At 42.1% G+C, this 17,062-nt stretch overlaps 1 long non-coding RNA gene across 1 annotated transcript; it reads left to right on the top strand.

Annotated features, from left to right (window-relative positions):
• The first annotated feature begins 4,864 nt into the window (after nt 1-4,864).
• LOC113029540 (uncharacterized) lies at nt 4,865-12,365 on the top strand. Its single transcript, XR_003273435.1, has 2 exons — nt 4,865-5,000; nt 10,002-12,365. It is a non-coding gene; the product is annotated as an uncharacterized LOC113029540 (long non-coding RNA).
• The last annotated feature ends 4,697 nt before the right edge of the window (nt 12,366-17,062 follow it).

Raw genomic sequence — 17,062 nt, 5'->3', positions numbered from 1 at the left:
GTAAACTACACTGCTATAGATGTGACCTGTAGTTATAGCAGTAACCTACACTGCTATAGATGTGACCTGTAGTTATAGCAGTAACCTACACTGCTATAGATGTGAACCTGTTGTTGTAGCAGTAAACTACACTGCTATAGAGTGACCTGTGACCTGCTATAGATGTGACCTGTAGTTTAGCAGTAAACTACACTGCTATAGATGTGACCTGTAGGTTATAGCAGTAAACTACACTGCTATAGATGTGACCTGTAGTTGTAGCAGTAAACTACACTGCTATAGATGTGACCTGTAGTTGTAGCAGTAAACTACACTGCTATAGATGTGACCTGTAGTTGTAGCAGTAAACTACACTGCTATAGATGTGACCTGTAGTTATAGCAGTAAACCTACACTGCTATAGATGTGACCTGTAGTTGTAGCAGTAAACTACACTGCTATAGATGTGACCTGTAGTTGTAGCAGGTAAACTACACTGCTATAGATGTGACCTGTAGTTATAGCAGTAACCTACACTGCTATAGATGTGACCTGTAGTTGTAGCAGTAAACTACACTGCTATAGATGTGACCTGTAGTTATAGCAGTAACCTACACTGCTATAGATGTGACCTGTAGTTGTAGCAGTAAACTACACTGCTATAGATGTGACCTGTAGTTATAGCAGTAACCTACACTGCTATAGATGTGACCTGTAGTTATAGCAGTAAACTACACTGCTATAGATGTGACCTGTAGTTATAGCAGTAACCTACACTGCTATAGATGTGACCTGTAGTTATAGCAGTAACCTACACTGCTATAGATGTGACCTGTAGTTATAGCAGTAACCTACACTGCTATAGATGTGACCTGTAGTTATAGCAGTAACCTACACTGCTATAGATGTGACCTGTAGTTATAACAGTAACCTACACTGCATAGATGTGACTTGTAGTTATAGCAGTAAACTACACTGCTGTAGATGTGACCTGTAGTTATAGCAGTAAACTACACTGCATAGATGTGATCTGTAGTTATAGCAGTAACCTACACTGCTATAGATGTGACCTGTAGTTGTAGCAGTAAACTACACTGCATAGATGTGACCTGTAGTTATAGCAGTAAACTACACTGCTATAGATGTGACCTGTAGTTGTAGCAGTAAACTACACTGCTATAGATGTGACCTGTAGTTGTAGCAGTGTAGGTTACGCTTTGCTCCCACTTACTGAAGTTTCTATTCATCTCCAATAAATCTGAGAGCCCAGGCTCCGATCAGATCTGACGTCACACACTAACACCACACAGACACACACAGACTCTCATTTCTCTTTTGGATGAAGTGAAATTTTAAATGAAGGATGAATGGTGCGATTTGCTGAGCCCAGTGAAATCAGGGTTGGTGTTCCGGATGTGACGGCTCAGGCCTGAGAGCACATTTACATTCTTCCTCGTCCTCTTCCTCTTCCACGGGAAATCATTTAGACTTTCTGCCACATTCACCGATGTTCGTCAGTATGTCCTGTTCCTTTTTTTAGCTCCCTGATAAAAGATTCGTCTGCCTGCTCTGCCGGGACTTCCAGGTCAGTGAGCCCCGAATGCAGGTCGGGACAACACAGAGAGTCTGACAGCCGAGAGCTTCACTTTCACTTTCATTTGAGAAACTTTCCTTTCTTTCCGCTGCGCGCTGGATTTTCTCTGATCCATTTTCGTGCCTGTGTCAGTGTGACATCCTGCTGCGACAGGTCGAGGTAACACCTGATGGATGTGCTCTGCAGTGGGCTGAGGCGAGGCACAGTGCCTGTCAGGGTTATTAGACAAGTTGTAAATAGACGACATGAATCCATATTTATTCCCAGTACAACAAAAACACATTAAAGGTAGAAACTGTGAAATGTTTAACAGATATGAGCTGATTTTGAGTTTGACCCATGTGACCGAGCTGCTGACAGCTGATCAGCTACTTCCTGTCCCAACTTTATTCAAACTCAAAATGAGCTCATGTGTTTCCTAACATGGTACAGTTTCTCATTTTAAAGACTTTACATGTTTTCTATGTTCTGCTGTGAAACACGAAGACCCAATTTATTCAGCATTACAGATGAGTTTAAAAAATAAAAGCCGATGGAAGAAATCAGGGTCTGCACCCTGATGGAAACATGGAAATCTACTGGAAAGGATGCAAGGCCCCTGAAACAGCCTCGGTTCATAGAGGTGATGAAGGTCGTTAAGGGTGCACTGGAAAGTACACATAATTGATCACAATGAAATATCAATGAGATGTGCTCTTTAAAAAGAAAGGCAGACGGTGTGTGGGCGCTAAAGGTTAACCTTTCACCCAGGTTCAGTCTTTTTTTTAATCTCTCCACGGCTGAACCCCTAATGCGTCAGTCGAAGTGTGTCCACATTTCTACACGTTGTACATGCAGGTGGAGGGACAGGAGGCCTCACCTCATCATCGCCCTGACTGCACCGTGTTTCTGCAGGTTTCCTTCCTCCACCAACACTCCTCACACAGAAACTCTGCAGATTCACACTCTGAGTTTTAATCTACAGGGTGGGCCATTTCTATGGATACACCGTAATAACATGGGAATGGTTGGTGATACTAAAGTCCTGTTTGTGGCACATTAGTATATGTGAGGGGGAAACTCCTCAAGATGGGTGGTGACCATGGTGGCCATTTAGAAGTTGGCTACCCTGTACAACAATGTCAAAAACAAAATGTACAGGATGTCTGAATGTTGATAAATGTGTGTGCAGTAGGGCAGCCATGTTGTTGGTCACATGATGTCATTAAACTAGGGCTGGGTTTTGATTATCGATTTATTGATTAAAATTGATTCTAGCTTGGATAACGTGATATCGATTGATTAAATCCTGCATCGATTTTTAAATATTAATTTATTTTGCCCCAAACGCCAGAATCTCAGATTAAACCTCACAAAATTTCAACAACCACCAAACAGCTAAAACAGTAAATGAGAGCAGGAACATGGCTTCTGCACGAAGACGTAAACACAAAGCAAGGAGCAGCCAACGGATCAGAATCAGTGACCTTTCAGCCCCGACGGGGTGTCTGTGTATGCGCCTTTAAGATTTAGTCAAGTTTAACATCCTGTGTGGGTCACATTTGACAAGTTTTAACTTTTGAGTAAACGTTATCCTTTTAGCCTGAACTTTGATGACAGTTTTTTGTACAGTGGAGCTGTTCAAATGGACTTCAGATCATGGAGAAGGTCTAGTCCCTGTCAGGCTTTTCAGGGAGTTTTTAGGACATCCTGATAATAATGAATGAAGTCGTCCAGCCTGGAAGTAATAAATGCATGAACTAGTTTTTCAGCGTCACTCTGAGACAGGATATTTCTAACTTTAGAGATGTTGCACAAATGGAAGAAAGCAGTCTTACATATTTGTTTAATATGTGCGTTGAAGGACATGTCCTGGTCAAAAATGACTCCAAGGTTCCTCACAGCGTTACTGGAGGCCAAGGTAATGCCATCCAGAGTAAGAATCTGCTTAGATACCATATTTCTAAGCTTTTCAGGGCCGAGTACAATAACCTCAGTTTGATCTGAATTAAGAAGCAGAAAGTTAGCGGCCATCCAGGTCTTTATGTCTTTAAGACATTCCTGCAGTTTAACGAATTGGTGTGTGTTATCTGGCTTCATGGACAGATAGAGCTGGGTGTCATCTGTATGCTATGTCTTCTGATGTCTAATAATAATAAGTCCTCTGTTGGGGCTGTGAGAAAATAATCTAACAGTAAGGAGTTAGAATCCATTTATTCTGAGCTGGATGAGATTAGACTCACTGAGATTAAAGCAGAGTGAGAGGTCCGGACATAATAATGTGTGTGCAGTCTGTGCTTTGAATGCAGACTAATTGTAAGTGTTTGTTAAGATTGAATTACTGTTTATAATTGTCAGTGGTTGTCACGAAGACTTGTGTGTGATAAAGAAGTGATGATGGTGTTTAACAGCTGTGTAATAAATCCCAACAGTGCCAGGACATTACGCCTGTTATGTGTTCAGGTGAAACAGGATGTGGTGGTAATAAATGTTTCTCCACAAAAATGAGTTTTATAAGACTAAATTCTCTCCCTGCTGGCTCCAACTTTAATCAAGGATTAATGATCCATTATTGATGTCAGAAATGTTCTTTAAACATTCTGAGGAAAGCTGCAGTTCTGGGCTGTGTGGCAAGCAGAAGCTGGACCCAAAATGCAGGCTCTCAGCTTTATTGGCTGGCAAGGAAGATTCATACAAAACCAAACCACACTGGGAAATCTAAGTTCAAGAAACCACAGGGAGAGAGTAACACACAGCAGCTGGGAGAAATCAGACATAACCAGACCAAAGGGAAGCAAACTCAATATATTCATGTAGGACACAGACCTTCAAAGTAAAACAGGAAATGTAACACTGATGCGGACTAACTAGGGGAAACACAGAGACCAACATAAAGGAGGCACAGAGGGCAGCTACTAAACACTTAGAAAACTAAACAGAATACAAGAGACTTAGATACAAGACTATAGAATAAACTGAGGCAACAAAGACAACTTAGAACATGCATCATAATACAAAAACCCTGAGACACAAGTGACTCCAGACACTGGGTCAGCAGATCCAGGATCCTGACAAGTTCAGACGTTTGTTGACGTTTGATTCTTACAGTGGGTCAGAATTTACCTGAACTCTACTGTGAAGGGGAAAATGACCTCTACAGACCAAAGCAGGCTGTGAACTTTTAACATGGGAGTCTATGGGACTGACTCACTGCTGCCTCTGCTGGACGTCAGGGGAACTGCAGCTTCATTTTTTAACCCCCGAGTTAATGTTTGCTCCACATTTATCTCATGAGACATATACAATAAAACACAATGACATGCAGCCCCTCCTGCACACAGCACGGGTCAGTGTCTGATGTTTGTAACTGTGTTGTTTTCACAGGTGAAACACAATCGCCTCGTACAGGAGATGAACCATCCAACAGCAGGACGCATCGCTGTCGTCGGTCAGCACGCACACACACACACACACACGCACGCGCACGCACACGCACACACACAGACACACACACACACACACAGACACACACACAGACACACACACACACACACGCACACACACACACACACGCACACACACACACACACACACGCACACACACACACGCGCACACACACACACACAGACACACACACGCACGCACGCACGCACGCACGCACACACACACACACACGCACAGACACACACACACGCGCACGCACACACACAGACACACACACGCACGCACGCACGCTCGCGCACGCACGCACGCACGCACACACACACGCACACACACAGACACACACACGCACGCACGCTCGCGCACGCACGCACGCACGCACACACACACGCACACACACAGACACACACACGCACGCTCGCGCACGCACGCACGCACACACACACGCACTCACACACGCACACGCACACACACAGACACACACACACACACACACACACACACACACACACACACACACACACACACACACACACACACACACACACAGACACACACGCACGCACGCACACACGCACGCACGCACGCACACACACACACACACACACACACACACACACACACACACGCTGTCCTCACTGTAACCCTTCTCCTTCAGTTTTTGACACCAGTTTGGTAAATGACATTTTCCAAGAACACAAACAAATATTTCCCATTAAAACCACAGGATTGTGTTCATCTGACACACAGACACACACTCGTCCACAGGGACTCTCCTGCTTTGATGGATCTCAGCATGTTTCCACTAAGAGGAAGCTGTTTGTCCACCAAAATGTATTTACTGTCTAATCTGTCTTCTAACCTGTGTGTGTGTGTGTGTGCGTCTGGCCAGCCGAGCAGGAAGACATTCATAATGACCAGAGGCAGGTCACAGCGTGTGTGTTATAGTACTTGTATGGATCCTCATACGGTCCTATCCTGGACTCAGAGGGTTGGTGTCAGTCGCAGGTCCGTCGGCACACTTGGTTCAGATTTGTAGCTGGTGGTGACATCGGGGGAAAACGTCCCTTCAAAGCAAACGTCTCAAACACAGCGAGGCTGCTGCTCCATTTCATGCCGTTGGAGTTATTGTGGTGTGGCTGTGGTCTCCAGTGCTGTGTCCTCTGGTGTCATAACTGACATTCCACCAGCTGAGGAAACAGCCAGCACTGCCCGCTCAATAACATCAGGATGGTTCCAGAAACATACTGAAAGAACGAGTGATTATCTTCCCACGAACAGAGCCGTCCATCATGGGGTGCTGTTAATAACAGGGCAGGTATTTGAATCCGAGCAGCCAAAGACCAGATCCACACTGGGGGGGCTGTGGTTCAGTAAAATGAGCTAACGAGGAAAGATGGAAAAATGCGGAGAGTCTAAGACAGAAATCCAAAACAGTGCCTGATCAGGGTCTTCTCCCTGTGAAGCGCATCTATGGGCTCGAGCCGGCTGCTCTACAGCCATACAGCATGTGGTTGTGTTTTAATTCTTTGCATCTTGTTCTGTTTAATCTGAACAAGCCCCTAAAAATAGTGAGTGATGACTGTCGGCCTCTCTGGGCTTTTATTACCAGTATTCAATTCAATGCTCTGTTTTTAAAACGCTACGATGCAACGACAGCCCAGCAGTTTGACAGACACCAAATATTTGAACATGTTAGAAAAGAATGACTCTGAGGCTGACAAAGGTTAGCATGGGTGCATGAGGCTTCATAGCCAGGACTCCAAACGTGCAGCAGCATGTTAATGACTGTACTCGTGCTGGGGATGGATGCTGTCAGGTGTTCTCCTGACTGATGTTTGGTCCATTTTCAGCATCTTTTTCTGCCCTGACGTGTTTGTCGCTGCCCATCAGGGACCCTCAATGAAAGTTAACGTGAGGGGAAACAAGTTAGCGTTTATCTTCCAGCCTCACTGTGCTAATGTGCTGCTAATGTTAATCATTATTGAGTTTGGGAACTGAAGACAAGCTTGGCCAATGAAATCAGACTGAAGAGGCGGATACATGTGAGCTGGGACGATAATGTAATCAGTACTCATTAGATAAACATGTTTGTCACATGTATATCAGTGATGGATTCCCTCAGGTTCTTTTTAAACCTTTCAATTGAAACCAGAAATGTTCAGGAAGGTTCGGCTCACTGCAGATGCACTTAAACTGTGTTTCCTGCAAAGACGGAGACCTGATGGGCTCAGTGAACTCACAGAGCAGAGCTCTACTACATGCTTCACTCACCCAGTCACAGTTACACAGCTTTAATCTGTGCCTAAACACACAGATGGAAGCATTATGACCTGACGTTCATTGTCTTCCCACGGATACCTCAGCATGTGGACCAGATTCGTGAGGGATCTATCCACTGACCCTCCGATTAATAGGTGACCCGCTCTTCCACCTGAGCCACAGCCAGCCAATCACAATCACATGAATAATGCTCACAGAGATTTAGGTTTGTGTGTTTCCTGCAAACTGAACCTTAAACTGAAAATCACCGTCCTGACTTTGTGGCCGTGTCCTCGCAGTGTGACTGCAAACAGATTTATGTGCCCACAACATGACCAACACATGTGCACACACACATCCTGCTAACATGTAACATGATGTCTCACTGCCTCCGTGTGCTCTGTGATCCTGTTCCCTCATGTGATTTACACCAAACCATAATGTGAGAGGAATCTGTGTGTGTGTGCGTTTGTGTGTCAGCCCATTCACAGCCCTAACAATATCCTTTTCTTTGCTCTGCACTTTCCTCTTCTGTGCATCTCTGTTTAGTAAACAACACCAGACACAAGTGTGTGTGTGTGTGTGTGTGTGTGTGTGTGTGTGCACATTTGTGTGGTGTGTGTGTTGTCTGTACCTCGGAGGTTAATTGGGCGTGAAAACGTGCTGCTCAGAACATTCATTGGCCGACCTGTTGATGGCACTCCTCTGTTTGTGAGTGTGTATTCATGTGTGTGTGCGTGTGCTGTTTCAGAGCCAGGAAATAGCTCAGAACAAACAGTAACAGACTGAAACGTGATGGAGGCAGCGAATAAAAGCAGGACACAAACCAAGCTATTCAAGCTAGAGCCAATGCAACCTGCAGGCAGCGCTAAACACAAACCTGAGGACGGCCCACCTGCCCTGACAGTCCCAGTAACCACCACAACCACCTGTAACTAAGCAACCAGCAACACCTGTAACTAAGCAACCACAACTACGTGTTACTAGGCAACCATGACAACCTGTAACTAATTAACTATGAACACCTCTAACTAATCAAAGACAACCACCTGTAACTAAGCAACCACAACTACGTGTTACTAGGCAACCATGACAACCTGTAACTAATTAAGCATGAACACCTCTAACTAATCAAAGACAACTATCTCTAACTAATTAACCATGTCCGCCTGTAACTAAGCAACCAGGTACACCTGTAACTAAGCAAACACAACTACGTGTTACTAAGCAACCATGACCACCTGTAGTTAATTAACTAATTAAATATAACCACCTCTAGCTAATGAACTAGAACCACCTGTAAGTAATCAATCATGAGAACCTCTAACTAATCAAATACAATCATCTCTAGCAAGTCGTTATCCACAGCCATCTGTAACTAAGAAACCACGAACATCTGTAACTAAGCAACCACGACCATCTGTAACCAAGGATACCAAGATCATTTGTAACCAAGCAACCAAATTCTAAAAAACCTGTTTCTAAAAATGTAAAAAAAAAACAAAAAAAACCTTTTGTTTGTTTTTTAAAGTCCTATGTGATCAGGATCTGGTTTGTGTCCTTTTTCAGTTGTTATCTCTATTAACTATGATACAGAGTGATACCATGTATAATTCACAAGTTAACTTATTATATTATGTGATTATATAAACACAAATTATAACATCATTAGTTGATAAACATAAACTAAACAGTTAAAAGAGGTAATATTTACCGTTTATTAACACTGATCGTTATAATGTGTATAAACACCATTAGAAGTAATACTTCTATATAATTTCTTACCACAAACCTCACTGACCACAGACACAAAGAAAACTGTCAATCTTTTTCCGCCTCAGTGGTTTGATTATTTTAGCACAGAAATGCAAAAGAATGCAATCAGTGAATAACAGGATTACATAATCTTATTCCATAATTATTTGCCCTGACACCCTGAACACACACACAGTCAAACATGACACTACGCGGGCAGATACACATACACTTATGTCATCTTGCACGAGTGGCCTCAGACACACACACAATGTGAGAGTTTGGCTCATTAGTGCTGTTCTTAAAAAAAAACAGCTGATTGTTGTGAGTTTCCCAAAATGAAATGTTTCCTTTTCCTCCTCGCTCACTTCCTGCCTTCATTATTTCTTTAAAACTAATTTAACAGAAAGAAATGAAATGAAACAGGAAGCTGAATTCAAAAAATAATCTTATATGAAATCAGAATGACTCACAGATGGTTGCTGGTCCCTTCCCTATTATAAGAACATGGTTAATTTGATGTTCCAGGTGACACACACACACACACACACACACACACACACACACACACACACACACACACACACACACACACATTTCAGTAACTTCATATACTTTAGATTTATTATTAATTGGCTTAGTTGTTTTTGTAAACACATCAGCTGCAGGGATTTCACTATGTGGGCATTTTACTTTAGTTCTCCCACCATAATCAGCTTTACACTACATTAGTGTTTATGACCTGTTACCCACTGAAAACAGCTGGAACTTTATGCAACCACAAATGTGATGAAAATCAGGAAATTGTTCTCCAAAGTGTGAGTGAGACCAGGAACACGAACACAAACAGGTGAAACATGGAAAGCAGTGGACAAACAAGAGAAGGAATGCAAAGATGAGAAAAACTGAATGAGTGGGATTGAATCTGCATTTCCTTTCCGACAGCACGCGGCTCTGATTCGCTGTCTCTTTTTGTTTGTTTGTCTTCAGGTCCGGCGGTTCGTTTCAGCAGCTTCTCTCCAAGCGGCCCGACACCCCCTCCTCTGATTGGCCAGCACACCGTAGAGGTGCTGCGAGACGTCTTATCGTACAGCAATGAAGTTATAGAAACCCTGCTGGAGTCAAAAGCAGTGGTTCAGAATGAAGTCTTGTGATTGGCCGAAAGAAAAATAATTAACAAGAGAAAGGAAAAGACAAAAACTGATCATTTTTACCTGATCACTAGTTTTGATTTTAAAGGACTGATCATTAAACATTTAGATTTCAGCTGAAGATAAGTTCATATTTCCATTTTTAAATGTATTTTTTAATGATTTATGAACAATTTCTGTATACGGAGTGTTTTTACACAAATATGAAGCTGATTCTTCTAACATCTTTGTGTTTTATGACTCTACAGTAACTCTACAGAACTCTACAGTAACAATTCAGTAACTCTACAGTAACTCTACATAACTCTATAGTAACACTACAGTAACTCTACAGTAACTCTACAGTAACTCTACAGTAACATTACAGAACTCTACAGTAACAATTCAGTAACTCTACAGAATTCTACAGTAACACTACAGTAACTCTACAGAACTCTACAGAACTCTATAGTAAGACTACAGTAACTCTACAGTAACACTACAGTAACTCTACAGAACTCTACAGAACTCTATAGTAAGACTACAGTAACTCTACAGTAACATTACAGTAACTCTACAGTAACTCTACAGAACTCTACAGTAACAATTCAGTAACTCTACAGAATTCTACAGTAACACTACAGTAACACTACAGTAACTCTACAGAACTCTACAGTAACTCTACATAACTCTATAGTAACACTACAGTAACTCTACAGTAACACTACAGTAACTCTACAGTAACATTACAGAACTCTACAGTAACAATTCAGTAACTCTACAGAATTCTACAGTAACACTACAGTAACTCTACAGAACTCTACAGAACTCTATAGTAAGACTACAGTAACTCTACAGTAACACTACAGTAACACTACAGTAACTCTACAGAACTCTATAGTAAGACTACAGTAACTCTACAGTAACTCTACAGAACTCTACAGTAACTCTACAGAACTCTATAGTAAGACTACAGTAACTCTACAGTAATACTACAGTAACTCTACAGTAACTCTACATAATTCTATAGTAACTCTACAGTAACATTACAGAACTCTACAGTAACAATTCAGTAACTCTACAGAATTCTACAGAATTCTACAGTAACACTACAGTAACACTACAGTAACTCTACAGAACTCTATAGTAAGACTACAGTAACTCTACAGTAACACTACAGTAACTCTACAGTAACTCTACAGAACTCTATAGTAAGACTACAGTAACTCTACAGTAACACTACAGTAACTCTACAGTAACTCTACATAATTCTATAGTAACTCTACAGTAACATTACAGAACTCTACAGTAACACTACAGTAACTCTACAGAATTCTACAGTAACACTACAGTAACTCTACAGTAACTCTACAGAACTCTATAGTAAGACTACAGTAACTCTACAGTAACTTTACAGAATTCTACAGTAACACTACAGTAACTCTACAGAACTCTACAGTAACAATTCAGTAACTCTACAGAATTCTACAGTAACACTACAGTAACTCTACAGAACTCTACAGTAACTCTACATAACTCTATAGTAAGACTACAGTAACTCTATAGTAACACTACAGTAACTCTACAGTAACTCTACATAATTCTATAGTAACTCTACAGTAACATTACAGAACTCTACAGTAACAATTCAGTAACGCTACAGAATTCTACAGTAACACTACAGTAACTCTACAGTAACTCTACAGAACTCTATAGTAAGACTACAGTAACTCTACAGAACTCTATAGTAAGACTACAGTAACTCTACAGTAACACTACAGTAACTCTACAGTAACTCTACATAATTTTATAGTAACTCTACAGTAACATTACAGAACTCTACAGTAACACTACTGTAACTCTACAGAACTCTACAGTAACTCTACAGAACTCTATAGTAACACTACAGTAACTCTACAGTAACTCTACAGTCATACTGTTCTAACTCTACAGGACACTGATGATTTTTGTCAGATGTTCAGGTCAGTGTTTGAAACAACACGCTACAAAATACCAAAGAAAGATCACACCATCATGACCTTATAAAATGTTTCTCAAAGCAAAATATGTTTATTGCACCTTAGAGCTGTTTATGAACTTGCTTTTAAATAAAACTTTTGAATCATTTTATGACCTGTGTATGTGCATGTGATGTGACACTGTGGGGTGTTGATGTCGTGATGATATGCTGGAATGTCAATTATAATAAATCGCCTGCAACAAATTTCAAGAAATCAAGTGAAACGACTGACCTGGAAGCAACCTTCTGGAAAATGTCACCTATTCATTCACCTGACTGCTTGTCTCTTTGGTTTGCTGTCCCCACATGACCTCACCTGTGGGGACAGGTGTTTCTGATAGAGATTGGTGACTAGGTTAAAGTTAGACACTGGGTGTACTTGTTGTTTGATATGCAGCCAACTGTTGGACGATGGACACAGTCATGGGTGAATGAATGAGGATCACCTGAGCTCAAATGCGAGGTGGAGAATAAATGCAGAAAAACTCAGGCATTCTCTCGTAAACGTAAGATGCTCTGTTCTTTAACGTGGGAGAAAATTTTTAAAAATATAAATATTATGTTTTATTGATTAGAAACTTTGCAGTTTAAGGTACGTATCACATGAGAACACATGCCCCTGAACAGGAAGTCCCAGATTTTCTCCCTCCACTGATTTCTGATCAAAGGACAAAGGAGGCGGGAACAACTAAGCTGTAGTGCCTCTTCTCTTCACTTCACTGTGCAATACATTTTGTTAATAGTCAACAGTGCAATAGACTTCAATACTTGAAATGTGCAATTCCCTTGTATTCTTATTCCTATTTATTCTATTTATCCCTTTCGTATATTTTTTTATATATGTCTCTGTATTTATATATGTGTATATATATATAATATTCTGCTCACGTTCTGTAACTTCTGTCGGTGCTGTGCTATTGGAAACCGAATTTCCCAGAGGAACCCACCCGAGGAATTAATAAAGTTTAATCTTATCTTATCTCTCTTATCTTAAATCAAGGCACAAAAACAGATCCAGTTTAGGGGTTAGGGTTAGGGTAACCCTAATGTGAAAAAGCTGTTATTGTGAGATAAAAGGTCAGTTTCATTTCTTTTGCTAAAAAATATTAATGAGGAAATGGTAACCTTTCCAGTTTTAATGCATTAAGGTAACGACCATCTGAGCTTCACCCAGGCGTCAGTAATGATATCATCTCGCCGCGGTTCCTTCCTCGTTGGCAGCTGTTGTTCATGCCACATTCACGATGGTTCCTATGTTCTAAATTTAGATGGAAACTCAGGATGAAGATGTTTTGAAAAACTTGGAGCTCCGGGAGGCTGGAACCCCACCGAGCCACCGGCTTTCTGCCCTTTAGTCTGTTGCTGATGGAAAACTATTGATCAGTGCAGCTTGAAGCAGTTCGTTTCACACTTCGTATGCAGGGAAAACAGAGGAGATGAAGTGTACAGTGTTTGGATGCCGGGTGAGTGATTTCCAGCATCCTCTGCAGGATATTGTTCTGGGACACCAGTGAGAGATTATTGGCAGCAGCCCAGCTTGTTTATGACATTAATCATCTCTGATCATTGCTTGCAATATGGCTGCATGTCAAGGATAAAAAAGTAAGCTCCCAGGAGCTCGATATCTCCTGCTGCACGCCGGGATCTGTCGCTCCTTTTGGAAACGCTGAGCATGCCATTGATGTCGGTGGGAGGACGAGAGGCAGGTTGACAGTTTGATTAATGGAAAAGAAATCCTCTGGTAGAAAGCGGAATAATCGAATGAACGTGGTGTTTACTGAATTCGAGGAAACGTGACGCATCTGGACCGTGGCGGAGTCGCCGGGGGAGGCGCAGACTGACGTGTTTGTTTGAGTTTTGAGGGAAGAAGGGAGGAGAGGGGAGGCTCAGGTGTGATTCATCAGAAACCAGGGACTTACTGTAGCTGTGCCATCCAAAAACTGACACAAATACTGCTCTGGGATCACATGTCATCTTCCTGAGCGGAGCAACCCTCCTACAGAACGCCATTACATTAAATCAGAGAAGAGCGCAGCAGGTTTGATAAAATAATTGTTTTCAAGGACATTACTCAGCAGATCGTCCGTGCCTTCAAACTGGAGGCCGTTCAGCCCTGATCGAGGAGTGTAAGGACAAATATTACAAGAACAACAATCAGTCGTCACAGTCAAAGGCACAAATTCACTGGAGGAAAGGCGATTTTCTTAATGACTTAAAGAAAATCACAATGGGCCCCAAGGTGCGTGTAAATTTGAAAGGCCCCACCCCTCCTAAGAGCCAGAGCCTTAAATTCAGACGGGCGACTTTTTGGTTGTTTTCTGTCTCATTTTGTCTCAAATTTATTTCTTTATTTTTGTTTCGTGACTTCTTTCAGCTAGCTGATGTCCAAACAGAAAATCTTGACTGTGACTTCGACTTCCTGTAAAACAAAACTCTGAAAATCATTTGCATGAAATAAAGCTGCTGCTGTCTGCTAGCTGTGGACTTCCTCGTTCTACAGACCGAGTTTGTTTTTGTTCAAACTGGAAATGTAAAATAATTTAAAGAGTGACAGAAACGGCACGATAAGTCCTCGACGCTGAAAAACCCTGTATGAGTGTTTTTATCAGTCGCAGGCTGTTGTCCGAGTTCATCATCTCTGACAGCTGTAAATCTAACGGGCTGTGTCAGAGCTTCATTCCTGCAGTAAAGACATCAGCAGACTCTGAGCTCATTTTCTGTTGTCATGAACTTATTTAGGACTCGTTACAGGAGCCAAGGTCTAAGAAACTCACACACATGTGTAGCAGCAACACTCCAGCTTTTATACATTTTTTTATTTTGAGCTTTAATCTCCTGCCTGTGTGTGTCTGTGTGTTTGTGCGCTGTGTGATTATGGAAGCATGTGCATGTGTGCTCTGGCTGGAGGTCGGTCACTGTCACAGCTAATAAAGTTAGCTGTTATTTGTAACATGAATGTGTCCGAGCTGCTCTGTTTTGCTGTGTTTACAGCACACCAGATGCAGCTGTTTCTGACTTGTAGAGGGTTGAGTTAGCTAACTGAAGTTTTTAATTAGTTTTTAACTCTATGACGTTAGCATGCAAAGTTAGCCTGTTGCTAGCAGCAGGTCTCTGCTGTTCTTTGTCATTCGGCTCTGTTATTGTGGAACCGGCCTGGCAGACACTCAGCACACAGATCAGGGTTCTCTGTATACATATATACCTGTCTAGTGACTGACAGTAAAGAGTCCAGAGATCCGGTACTGTCTGCCTCTTACTTACACACCAGAAATGGTAAAAATGGTAAATGGCCTGTATTTATATAGCGCTTTACTAGTCCCTAAGGACCCCAAAGCGCTTTACATATCCAGTCATCCACCCATTCACACACTGGTGATGGCAGCTACATTGTAGCCACAGCCACCCTGGGGCGCACTGACAGAGGCGAGGCTGCCGGACACTGGCGCCACCGGGCCCTCTGACCACCACCAGCAGGCAACGGGTGAAGTGTCTCGCCCAAGGACACAACGACCGAGACTGTCCAAGCCGGGGCTCGAACTGGCAACCTTCCGATTACAAGACGAACTCCCAACTCTTTAGAACACAACATATGAGCAGACGTAACACACACACACAGGGGTTACAGTTTCAGAGAGAGCTGTGTGTGCATTATGGTGTGGGTAAAATCCACGAGGAGGCGTTAAACCTGACCCGACCCAACCTGCTGCATGTTCAACTCCCTGTGACCCATTTAGGGTTAGGTTCTTATTGAGCACGTTCCATCCACTGTATGGAGCACTCACGTGTAAATCTTGTGACAGTCCAAATGTTTGTGCATGAACCTGTGAAACTATGAGTCAGTATGTGAGTAACATCTAACCCTAAGCGCACCCCTGACCTGGTGGATGTGTTTAACAGGAGTTTAAAATCATGCTAATATTTCTGCTGCTCTCCAGGTCCTCAAGGACTTGCTCCACATGCCACATGCAATTACTACACAAATGAGCAGAAAGCATCTGGGTCCAGATTCATTTGCAAGTGAATCTCTGAGTTTGTCAAAAAGTTCATAACGTTGATGTTGGACAGAGTCTCAGCATGACACGGTCACAGGAGCTCCTTGATGCAGGAGGTGCTAGTTTCAGGTTAAAACACTGAGAGGTGTGTCTAAAACCATTAAACAGGAAGTGCCAGGCGTGCACGTGGTGGAGGTGTTGGAGCCGATGACAGGGAGAAACGGTGTCCACATACTTCTGCTCGTATTGATTGATTGATTGAATCTTTATTTTGAACATGTTGAAAAAGTACAACAACATAGAATTAAGAAGACACAAACAAACAAAGCAAAACAAAAGGAAAACGAGCAAAAACAACTACGAATAACTTTCATGTTCAAAAAGCAGCAGGAAGAAGCACGAGCTTATTTAATCCCACCCCCTGTCCACTGTCTAGTAATCAACAGACCTCCTTACAATCACATTATATGTTACGTGTATTTTTTTAAATGTATTAATTATATGTGTATCTGTCTTTCTATCTATCCATACATACGTATATACACATACACACATATACACATTTTCAGTAACCCCAGTAACCTCAAAGGATACACAACCTACAGATATATACACCCACACCAACATACCCGTGCACCCGCACACACATGAAAATATTGGACAAGATCTCCGCCTCCTCCCTGTACGCTGCAAAAACCACATCCTTAAACCGCTGTTTAAACTGCGCCGTGCTCGGACTTTGCTTCATATCTTTACTTAGTCTGTTGCACAGCTTCACTCCACACACAGAGATGCAGAAACTTTTTAAAGTTGTACGGATACGAGGATGTTAAATTTAATTCCCCCTCAAATTGTGTCCCCGTTCCCTTTTAGAAAACAGTTTTAGAATATTGTCAGGAAGCAGGTCGT

The sequence above is a fragment of the Astatotilapia calliptera genome, chromosome 9 (assembly GCF_900246225.1).
Source record: "Astatotilapia calliptera chromosome 9, fAstCal1.2, whole genome shotgun sequence".
Lineage (NCBI taxonomy): Eukaryota > Metazoa > Chordata > Actinopteri > Cichliformes > Cichlidae > Astatotilapia > Astatotilapia calliptera.
Note: the sequence above shows the minus strand (reverse complement) of the source record. Positions and strands in the feature narration are given on the sequence as shown.